Raw genomic sequence first — 12004 nt, 5'->3', positions numbered from 1 at the left:
CTCTCTCATCAGACTGTCTCTCTCTCTCATCAGCCTGTCTCTCTCTCATCAGACTGTCTCTCTCTCACCAGACTGTCTCTCTCTCATCAGCCTGTCTCTCTCTCATCAGCCTGTCTCTCTCTCTCTCACCAGACTGTCTCTCTCTCATCAGACTGTCTCTCTCTCATCAGACTGTCTCTCTCTCATCAGACTGTCTCTCTCTCTCATCAGCCTGTCTCTCTCTCATCAGACTGTCTCTCTCTCTCATCAGACTGTCTCTCTCTCATCAGACTGTCTCTCTCTCATATCTCCAGCCCCCCGCCACCTCCCCCTTACCTTCCCTCCACCCCTCTTCTCTCATCTGCCCCTCTCTCTCTTTATCTATCTATCTCTCTCTCTCTCTCTCTCTCTCTCTCTCTCTCTCTCTCTCATCGACTGCCTCTCTCATCTTCCTCACATATCCCCCGGCTCATGAGTAGCGAACCATTCACAGAAATATTTCATGAGCTTTCATTTTTCATCTTCGCCTACGGCTGTGATGACGTCTCTGCGTCTGTGTGGGCTGGCAGCTTGTAGTAGTATTAGCTTAAATTGTGTATTCCTATGCCGTTACGCAGATGCGTCTCTGTTGTCACTACAGTATATTGCTTCTGCACTGGGTAAACAGTAGTGTATCAGTTTCCAGGGTATGGTCCCCTGAATGAATACTACAGTGCGACAGTGCTGATTATTTTTGGAAAGTGTTGACTTGACAAGTTTCCTAAACGGTATTGAACTACATTATGTCATACAGTATTTTGTATTGCATAGATAAACTTTTCTCATACCTGTAAGTTGAATTCTTATGCATTTCTAATACGCACAGCATGTATGTTTTTTTTTTTTTAATTACGTAGTTTTTACTGTACAATATTACTGCGTATTAAAGAATATGTGACATGGACTTTGTTAGTCTCTATTCAGACGTTGATATTTTATATTTGCACAAAAACAGTTGTGAAATAGCATTTTCAGGGTGAACTCAAAAAGGTTGTACATTTGAAATGTAAGGCTGTGTTTATTGCCATTCCTGGCTAGATGCTAGATGTGGGAAAAGTGTTATAAATTATGCAGAAGCAGGCCTCACCACTCCTTATCGGGAAATTGCAGCTTAGAACTATCAGTAACACCGCTTGTTCTCCTCTGGAAAACACTCTTTTTTGCCAATGATATAATAACAGCCCACAACACGCACATACCACAAGCACACACACACACACACACACACACACACACACACACACACACACACACACACACACACACACACACACACACACACACATGCGCGCACACACACACACACACACACACACACACACACACACACACACACACCACGACACACAGTGGCAGCCCTTTGTGATGGCGAAAAATCACGCTGCTCCTCCTCAATTAGCTGAGGAGAAGGGAGTAAACAGTGAGGTGTGTTCTCCGGGAATAGTAGCTGGTCTGAGGTACGTACGGCAGTCCTCCTCCTCTTAAGTAGAAAACCGCATTCCCTGCATGCCGCCCTCCCTCCCTACCGCCTCTCGCTGAGCTTTCACCTTAATTCAGACTGCGTGACTTTTTGCTGCCTTGTTTTTTTTTTTTGCCCATAGACCCACATACTGAGTCTACCACCCTCTCTCCCTGCCTCTCTCTGTCTGTCTGTCCTTCCTCCGCCCACTGTCTATCTTTTTTGTCTCTTTTGACTTTCGTCTTTCTTTCTTTCTTCCTTCCTTTCTTCCTTCCTTTCTTTCTTTCTTTCTTTCTTTCTTTCTTTCTTTACCCTCCCCAGTATTCCCCACAGATCAATTCGCATGATGTGGTGCAATATGGCGAAAAATATTGGGCCAGTTCAAATGGGATTCATGTAACCCATTGGCATGTAGTATAGTAGTGTAGTGTAGTTTAAGTTGGATTTTTTGTCAACCTGTCTTGTCCTATAGAGGGAGGGGGGGTGTTTGTCTATTGTGTTCTTGTTTATTGTAATGTCTTTGTAATTGTATCAGATGCACTGAAAATGGCACAGAACAATTTTCCGAAAGGACAAATAAACTATCTATCTATCTATCTATCTATCTATCTATCTATCTATCTATCTATCTATCTATCTATCTATCTATCTATCTATCTATCTATCTATCTATCTATCTATCTATCTATCTATCTATCTATCTAGTATGTATGGCTGTTGATCAATTTGTTTTGCTCTGCTTTTGTTCTGTGTTCTGCTTGCCTCTGTATTACATGGGAAACACTGCTCCCACTCTTGTTGTCTCGTTTTTTTCTATGTCACTGTACAGGGCAGACTGATTCAAATCTTTTTTTACAAGCCATCAAACAAGTCCTGTTCTGATTTTCTTTTTCCTGTTTCCTCATACCGTACTGTAGCTTTCACTCCATCTTCCTCATCATAAAGCACTCGGCCAGCCACTTTTTTTTTTTTACTGTGGCGAAAAGTAGACTGCACCTCCTGAGTGTCCACCGCAGATAAACAGATTTTGGACTTTATTGTGATGGGACGGTCGAAGATGGTGATAGTGAAAAACTGAAAAATTAGAGAAGGAGAAAAAAGAAGATAATTTTTTGGGGGGTGAAGCCTGCTCCAACCTTTATGATCTTGAAGATGGTAATAGGAAATGAGTGGTGAGAGAGATATGGGGAATTGATTGGAGAAATGACCTCTGGCCTTATTCGAACCCGGGTCCCATGGGATCCCTGCTCGCATGTTAACTTACGGGTGTGTTAGTGTGATGTGCTACTACTGCACCACAGAACATGTGAAATTTTTGTTGTGTTTGTAGGACATGACGTGTGCCCAGAGCTCCAAGTCCTGAAGATCTGTCTCATCAATAATGGAGCCCCTTGTTCTAATCAAGTCCATGTGTAAGGCGCAAAGGTTGTCTGTGATAGGTAGGAAAGGCAGGAGGATTTGGAAATGACTTCTTCAGTAAAAGACTTGATTTATTAAAGAAAGCAATGTTTCAATGTTGATAGCCTAGTACATGGAGGTTGGAGCTGGAAAGACCTTTTCCTTCCGTAGTGGGGGAGCTCCATCAGTTTCTGGTCAATGTTTGCGGGAAACTGGAAGTTATAGACCAAACACCCTTCTCCAGTCCACATGATTGGAATCACTGCAAGGCATGATAACATGATCTGGATGAATGACAATCTTTACATACAATCTCGTACTTATTCCAACTCACCCCCTTTTACCTCCAAAACTCCCAGAGGATCTACAGGGATTCCTATACCTGGTTAAAGGGCTGTGTGTTTGTGAAGATGTCATTTGTGAATCAGTGGATTCAGAGAGCGCAAATGAATATGTGACTTGACTTGACTTGACTTGAAAGCTTTAATGTCCTTTAAAAGGCAATTTGATTTACAGCACAGCAGAATGAATGGCATAAAAACATATAGGCCTACAATAAAAAAACACATACAGTACAACAAATACACTCAATAAATAGCTAAACATATAGTTACTATGTAAATAAATACGTAATAAATACAGACCACTGGTCAAATGCATCCATTAACACAATATGAAAGTCCATAATGTCATGAATGTATCTCCCACATCTTGTTCAATTCGTTAATTGCCACGGGGATGAAGGAGTTCTTTGCTCTAATATTGGGGTATCTATACCTGCGTCCTGAAGGAAGTGTTTGGAACTTAACTGAGAGGGGGTGGGTAGTGTCAGTACAAACTTTATCCGCTTTCTTTGTTAATCTATCTAAATAAAGTTTATGAAGCTCATTTTGCTGACGCCCCATTATTTTCCCACATGTTTTAACAATTTTACCCAGTTTCCTTTTGTGCGTCACTTTAGAGTGACCATACCAGCATACCACACCATAGGAGAGAACACTTTCAATAAAAGACTTGTAAAATAAGGTCAAAATGGTGTTGTCAACATTAAAAAAGTTAAGTTTCCTTAGGAAATACAAACGTTGTTGACCCTTTTTATAGATTGCATCTGCACAACTGTCCCATGACAATTTGTGGTCTATAATTAGACCGAGGTATTTATAATATGTGGTGCGTGCTGGATGATCCATTTACACAAACAATAAAGTAGAACACCTGGAAAAACAAGCCTGAGAGTAGCCTACCGTATGTCTATGTTCCAACACATTGTCACGAGGCATGGTACCAACCTCTTACACATTGTATTTTAGTGGCCAAGAAATGAATGGCTGGTGCATCAGAGAAACAGGACTTATCCACTCTCCTGGACTCAGTGGTAGAATTGTGCCAGAACCCTCCCCGTTGTAGTGGTGGAAAAGTGGTAATGCTTTCTAGGTTTCAGTGGGTTAAGGTGTTCTTCTCTGCGTGTGTGTGTCATTAGTCAAACCCTAATCCCTTTTCTTTAAGATGACTAGTGCAGAGCCCATTGGGCCTATTTGCGCGTGTTGTGTTTTTTTTCATGTAAGCTGTAATTTTCTACCAGATAGATAGATAGATATATTTTTTCTCATAGACCTACATAAAATAATTGTTGCAAATCTCTTGGCTAACCATTAGGCACAAATATGTTTCAGAGTTGAATTCATACTCATTCAAACTCATTTTGAGGGCATAACCTGTCTGTCTGCTGGTCTGTTTCTCTGTCTGTTTCTCTGTCTGTTTCTCTGTCTCTGTCTCTCTCTCTCTCTCTCTCTCTCTCATGCGTGGGGTCACGCGTGCATCTACTCTTCATTGCTAGGTCTAAATTTCAGAGACATTAGACTCGCTATCAAAAATCTCGAAAGGGACTCGCGTTAGACTTGTGATGACATATGACATTATATTTTGGCCAGCCCTACTCGCGACTGATTCTAAATCCGCAGTCAATGCTTTTTTCGGCCATAGTAGGCTATTGCTTTCTGATTGTGACCCTCTCGTTTTAAAACGCCCCTTGTTGGAAAGATGCACCTCGTTTAGCGCATTTGAACTCGAAATTTGAAATTGGTGGGTAGACTGTCCGCGAATGGAGGGAGAGGGAGAGAGACGGTTTACGAATGACATCAGTTTTAAATAGCCTACATGGAGTTCTTGTGTGGCGGGTCAGGTGTTTGTTTGTGACGCAGCCGACTTGAAAAAGGAATGTTGGCTTTTGTAAGTGTAGGCCTAGTTATTGAGCAGAACAGCAAAAGCCAATGAATTTGTTTGATTAAAATCTTCGGTATTTAAGGTAAGGTAAGGTAAGGTAAGGTAAGGTTCCTACCAGCGACTTCAATGTTGGGTGCACTGCTGATTCCATGAAAATGTTCATATCTTCACTATTTTATGTCCTTAAACTTTGCGCTGCAATCCGCTGTACCACTGCCAAGTCACCTTCCAAGTTTCAGATCTTTTGGTGCTGTGCTGCAGGAGTTGCGCAGGTCACAGAGACACCGACAGAACTTTCTTGAATTATTAGATAGATGAAACTGCTGAACTCCTAAATTGAGACCAGCAATAACCATTTTAGTACCACAGGGGGCACCCTGAAAGAGACAGTTGACATACAACTGGTGGTGTGTCGATGCCTCAACTGCCTCTTGTGCCCCTCCCCGTGACATTTCACTTACTGGCTCTTGATAACAACACATATATTCCAGACTCTTTAGAGGGAGCTGAGAGACTTGCCATCTCACGATCTGTCTGTAAACTTTGTTTCCGTCTTTTACGGGAAGAAGCTGCACCAGCAGCCTCCCATAGGCCTATGTCTCTGACATTTGGGTCTGCAGTATTGGATTTGTGTAATTTTTGCCCCCATCTCCTTTTGTGCCATCTTTATTGTGGGTTTTTATCGATCGAAGCTGAGAGACACAGAATCTCTTGGGGTGTTTGGTCTGTGTGTCTGTCTCTGGCATGGCCTAGCTATTGTGTCAGGCTACAAGTGCCCAGCTCATCTCTCATATCGCTTCCCATTATTTCCCATCCTCATTATTTGCTCTTTTTTTAAAGTATTTTTTGGGGCTTTTTGGCCTTTATTATTACAGGACAGTATGAGAGTAGACAGGAAACGATTGTGAGAGAGAGATGGGGCAGGGCTGGGAAATGACCCAGGCCGGACACGAAATGGGGTCCTCGTGGGCATGCAAGCCCAAATGTGGGGGGCTTAGCCCACTGCATCACAGCGTCCCCCCTCATTATTTCTTATGACCATAGGGGCTCCATTCCTGCCATACAGGACAGGGATGTCTGTTGCTCTGCTCTTCCAGACTAGCAGTGGTACCGTGTCTCTGTCGCCTTACAGGTTGGAAAGTTGTCTCTCATGGAGAACTTCAGATAGATGTCTGCTCCTGCTTTTAGCATAGCTTGGCTTCGCTACACGTATGCCTTTCAAGACTAACTTTGCACAAAAGTGAAGCAGGCTAACCAGGTAATGAGGGACTGGAATTAAGAACAGGTTATGGGGTCATGGTTAGAGAGGAAAAGGAACCAATCGCATCCAGTTAAAACAGTGTTCTACTACTTTTCTAGAAAGAAAGAAAGAAAGAAAGAAAGAAAGAAAGAAAGATAGAGAAAGACAGGCAAAGTGATAGAATCTAGCCTCAGTGGGCTTTTCCCTGTGACAGGTTCAATTTTATTCAGACAGCAGATTCATTATCATACTACATCACTGTCATTCCACATCATTCACACTGTCTGTATTCGAAACCTGAAACGTTCACTTTAGAAAATATGAAATAAACAAATATATGAAATACTGTAAGTGAAGATATGAAACAAATGTCTAAATGTAAAAAAAGCCTAGTGTGGTTAAAAACAAAAAAAGAAGTAATCCATATGTTTTAAAGTGGCCTACATTATTATAAAGAAGCATTTCAAGTGCTTCAGGACTGTACCACAGCTTTTACATTGAGGTTACGTTGAGGTTTTACGTTTTAGCCCCTTGAGGTTGTGACCCAACCTATTTAAATATTCTTTTACTGCTAATGGTGATCTGAAAACCTACGCTGGCGTTTCAGCAAACATAGTGAAGTTTGTGAGACAATTGACCATCAATTTGAGAATCATTTCCTGATATCAGTTTGTCAGATATTATCTGGAATTCAAGTTGTTTTAAGCTCCTAGTGGTGAAGTGCACACTGTTTAAAAATTTCAGCCTAGAAACAACGTGAACTAAAACAAACCCACAAAGGTAACATTCATTGTCACACAGCAATCAGTGTCACGATGATCTCACACCCTATGTAGTGTAGTTCACTTATGAGTGAACGGTTTGGGCAGGGCGAGCGTGCTGTTGTGTGCCGTGCCCTTGCGGGGAGGAGACGAGACGAAGAGATGAGATGAGATGAGGTGAGGTGAGTGGTGCAGTGCCATAACACGCATGGCTGGTGTTGTGTGTTGCGTTTCTCGGGGCAACGGCAGTATCCCGGCCAGAAGGAGCTCGGCCAAAATCATTAGTATCGGCCCATGCGAGTGCCAAAGCCTCCTGCAGGAAGTGTGGAGGGAGGGGAAAAAACACTGTGAAGGTATTGAACCGTAGCGCAAACACTTCTTAGTGTCCTTCCTTCCCTCCCAGTGGCGGTTCTACCCATTTGGGGCCCTAGGCGACATGTAGACAAGGGGCCCAATTGAAAGATTTTTACTGGGATTTACCATGGTGAGGCTGACTGTTGGGGGCTCCTACGTAGTGGACCGTTTTGATGGAGCCCTAAGCAATTTCCTAGTCTGCCTATTGGTAAAAAACGTCTCTGTTCCCTCCCTTACTGTGGGCATGTGCATACTCACACACACTGAAGTTTGCCTCCCTGTTTCTTGCTCCTATCTCTCCCTCTTTCTCTCTCTCTTGTGCTCCCTCTTTCCACTTCTCCCTCTTTCAATTTTTTCTCTCTGTCTCTCTGTTCTTTATCTCTCTCACAAACACATGCAGTGCAAACAAATTAAAGTCTCTCTCTCTCTCTCTCTCTCTCTCTCTCTCTCTCTCTCTCTCTCTCAGACGCACACACACACACACACACACACACACACACACACACACACACACACACACACGCACGCACGCACGCACGCACGCACGCACGCACGCACGCACACAAATACTTCCTCTCTCTCTTTCTGTCGCTCTCTCTCTATACATGGGGAAAGAGGGAGCCTAAGCTGTGTTGCTCCTGTGAGTAGAGGGCTGGGCTGGCTGAGGGCTGACCTGCATGGGGTTTGGTGTGGCCCACGGGTCTGCTCTGCTCTGCTCTGCTCTGCTCTGCTCTGCTGTGCTGTGGGGTGTGGCCTGAATGGAGGGAGCTATGTGTTAGTTGGCTTGCTGGGCGTAGGGTAAGCTCCCACTGAGTCGCAAGGACTTTTGAAACAGAGGGGAGAAAGAGAGAGAGAGAGAGAGAGAGAGAGAAAGAGAGAGAGAGAGGAAAAAAGAAGGCAGGAATACGAGAAAAAACACCCGGTAAGGACTGACTTTCTGGTTTGTGTGTTTGTTTACATTCAGAAATGGCTTGATAAATAGGTAAATGATGTTGAGGGGGAGGAGGAGGTGTGTTTTTGGCTTAAAAGGATGAGAAGATCAGACAGCCAATCACACGACTGTAATCAAGAGTAGTCTGACGGGAGTTGGCAACAATCTGCCTCCTATTTTGTGTTCTCTTTACTGTAACTTGTTGTGAAGACTGATAAAGCAGCCTGACCCCGCCATTGCATGTGACTGTGCCTTCAGGAACAAGTAGGAGTCTATTCACTGATTTGTGTGTACTGGTACTTTGCTCAAGGAAGGCAGTCCACCATTGGTTTGCTACCCTAAGGAGATGACTAAATTCTATTCTTCCGTTTTCTTATTTTTTGAGTTTTATTACCCACAAAAACTGTTGAGCACCTGTGTCAAAAATCTGGATCCTCGCAGCGCCTCCTCCTCGTGTTTTCTTTTTTTTTTTTTACTTAATTCTATATTTGAGATCAGGTTGCGGAATTGTGTGAAAGGTATAGAGAGAAGGCAGTCGTCAACCTTCCAGAATTGATTTAGCGGGGTGGCATCCTACTTACATGCAGTACCTGCCACTGGCATCCCAAAGCGTGAATGTATAATTTCATTCCAGGGCTGAATGTCCATTATGGTAAATAGCTAGCTAACAGATTGCTCCCAGAGGTCTTTGGTAGCATTTCTTGGGTTTTAACAGTGAGTTTATATCCGGGCACTATATTCACAAAACCCCATGAACAGCCTAACGTTATGTGTGGTCAAGGCAGAGAACTTGTGCTCTCTCTCTTTCTGTCTCACTCACTCTCTCTCAGTCTCTCTCTCCCTTGCTCTCTCTCTCTTGCCCTCTAGCTCTCTCTCTAGCCCTTAAACGGATAAAATCATGTGACATCACCACAAGTTTTCATGACTTGCTTCCAGAGATTTTTTCCCCCCTCTTACTGCCGGGCAGAAAGAAGCTTGTGTTTGTTACCCATTTTAACCTCGATTTAGAGCATAGATATGAATTGAAAATGTTTCTATTGCTACTGTATAAAAAAAGCCCATTATTAGCCTACTAATCCTCTCAGATATGGTTTTACATTGGTGGTGATTTTTAAATTGATCTACCTCATTATGCTTGCACACATTACGCATTCATTGAAACTAAACAGCCTCTCTCGGTCAGAAATGACTTAACCGGTGGTATGCTTTGAAAACATTTGCATACATTACATGTGGTCCTTAATGGGAAACAGCAATTTTGTGCCACTCCAACAAGACATAAAGCAATGTTCAATAGGATGGATGGCTTTTGTCTTCAGACAGACACAGTTTATCGTAGCCTCTTAATGCAGATGGGGCCCACCGGCCCAGTCTTTGTGATGCAAAGAATCAATAACAACATTGCGATGGCATTACAAAGAGCTTTTAATAACAGATTGAGACTTGATCATTTGTCATTGAGGACAATCCGCAAAGGGGTTAAGTAAGTTTACATGTACACTCTTCATACAGGTAGTCCAATTGCATAGGAAGTAAACTTTTGTCAGTGTGCTACAAGTGGTGCTCAAAGGAGTAAAGTTGGCTTTGTTTGGAATGTGTGTAATGGCGTGCTGCTGTATATTTTAAATACATGTGACGTGATGATGACAGATGTAGGATTAATTCAGGTTACGTAGTATGATCTACCTGACGCCAGAAATACTGTACAACCTTTGACTTGTTATCATGCTTCATTATACAATCAGCCAGGGAAGCCGATAGGGGGGACATAGGGGTCTGTTGTCCTGGGCCCAGGGAGAGAGGGGGCCCAAAATTGGGTCCTCATTACATTGTATGTAATGGATGGGGGGCCCTTTCAGATGGCTTTGTCCTTGACAGCCCAACAAAAGCTGTCAGCAGCCCTGCAATCAGCAAGTAGGCTAGTAGTGCCATGGTAAATATTGCGACAGCCTATTGTGTGTGTGTGTGTGTGTGTGTGTGTGTGTGTGTGTGTGTGTGTGTGTGTGTGTGTGTGTGTGTGTGTGTGTGTGTGTGTGTGTGTGTGTGTGTGTGTGTGTGTGTGTGTGTGTGTGTGTGTGTGTGTCCATTTCAAGATTGTGCCATTGTGTGATTAGTCATTCATTCTTGGCATTTTGTGCATTGTCCTCGCAATACCTGGGAGACGTGGCTAAATTGATTTGTGACAGCTATTCTTCCCCTGCCAGCGGCTAACCAGGAGAGGGCCCTAATTGGATAACGGAGGCCGCCACAGCCTATAACGTAATTGACACTGCCCCAAAATTCTCTCTTTTGTTTTGTTTATACATTCTGTCTAAATGTCACAGCTGTATTTTGTACAGACAAAATGTAATTTTGTTGCCTATTTGCCTTCATGTCAGGATTTGAAAACAATATTTGACCGCCAAAAAACAAAAGATTTCAGAACCAATCACCAACGCACATGCATAAAAGGGCCATGTGTCACTGAGAGCCGCCGAGGTGTGTTAAGCCCTAAGTGCGCATAGCCAAGACAAACTTAATTATCAAAAGGTCTGGTATGGTTGAAGCTGCTCAATAGTGAAGTCACGAAACCCATTACAACCGCACGTGTCAGATGAGATTTGCGAAGAAGGGGGTGGTATTGATGCAGGGCTCTGGACAACGTTTGCCAGGAGGGCTTCTTCTGTTGTTTGACACAATTACATTTCAACGACACGTAATTAAAACGTGTCAGACCAATCCTGCGTCGTTCTATCCCAATCCATTAAATCTGTTGTGATCTGCGTGATTTTGAACCACCTGAGAGAAGTTTTTCTCTTCTGCATATCCTAGTGAGACCCAGTTTACACATATATGGATATTCTTTTCAATGCATTGGTTTGGGTCTCTTGTTAACACGTAAACTTGAGTTTTATACATTTCCTCTTAAAACTCTGTTTTTTTTTTAAAAATATCCGTTTTAGGGAACTGAAATGCACCTGCCGAAATGGTGTTTTTATTTTATCCACATGTCAGGTTTATTTTTCTGTGTTGTTTAGACCCAGAATGTAAAAAAACCCAACTGTTATCACATGAGACAGGTTCAACTTATTAAGTTAGTACCTGAAACAGTCTTGATGTGAAATGGTAAACAGTTTAGCAGACATTACGCAATTTGAAGGAGCAGGAGAGGTCAGCCATGTTAGTGAAGTGTTCCTCATTTTTATGTGTTTTTTTGCAGGTATTGTAAATCTTTGTTGAGGAGTAGTTCGTGTCATTTTATTTGCATAGATAAGGTACACTAAAAAAGGAAACCCTACAATGTTGTGAATTATGGTTGGGTGGTGGTGGTGTTAATTGGCAGTTGAGAACTACTGTATGTTTACTGTTCACTATTATGATGAACAATTGATACCCTTTGTTACCCTTTTTGGGTTCCCTACATTTCTAATTGTGTGTAATTTAATTTTAATTCTGTGATTTTCATCAGTCAGTTTTATTCCTGTGCGCTGTTGAAATGGGGGATAAAGTGGGACTGAGACGGCAGGGCCCCACCCACATATTGTTGGGGACTAGGGATGCAAATTATCGATTAATTCATTAATCATTAGTTGATAGCCTTATTGATCGACTTACGATTAATTGATAAGCGGCGTTTTCCC

At 42.7% G+C, this 12004-nt stretch overlaps 1 protein-coding gene across 2 annotated transcripts in view; it reads left to right on the top strand.

The window, feature by feature from the left end:
* The window catches only part of rab27b (RAB27B, member RAS oncogene family), a 69729-nt gene that overhangs the window by 15621 nt on the left and 42104 nt on the right, over positions 1–12004 (top strand). The window contains exon 1 of one of the 2 annotated variants that reach the window (XM_063210584.1): positions 8212–8375. The exons of the other annotated variant lie outside the window; for it this stretch is intronic. The gene's annotated coding sequence lies outside the window, so the exon portion shown is untranslated. Of the gene's footprint in view, positions 1–8211; positions 8376–12004 lie in introns of those variants that run through there. 2 annotated transcript variants of the gene reach the window in all.

Source organism: Engraulis encrasicolus, chromosome 11, assembly GCF_034702125.1.
Source record: "Engraulis encrasicolus isolate BLACKSEA-1 chromosome 11, IST_EnEncr_1.0, whole genome shotgun sequence".
NCBI lineage: Eukaryota > Metazoa > Chordata > Actinopteri > Clupeiformes > Engraulidae > Engraulis > Engraulis encrasicolus.
This window is presented reverse-complemented; position numbering and strand designations above follow the sequence as displayed.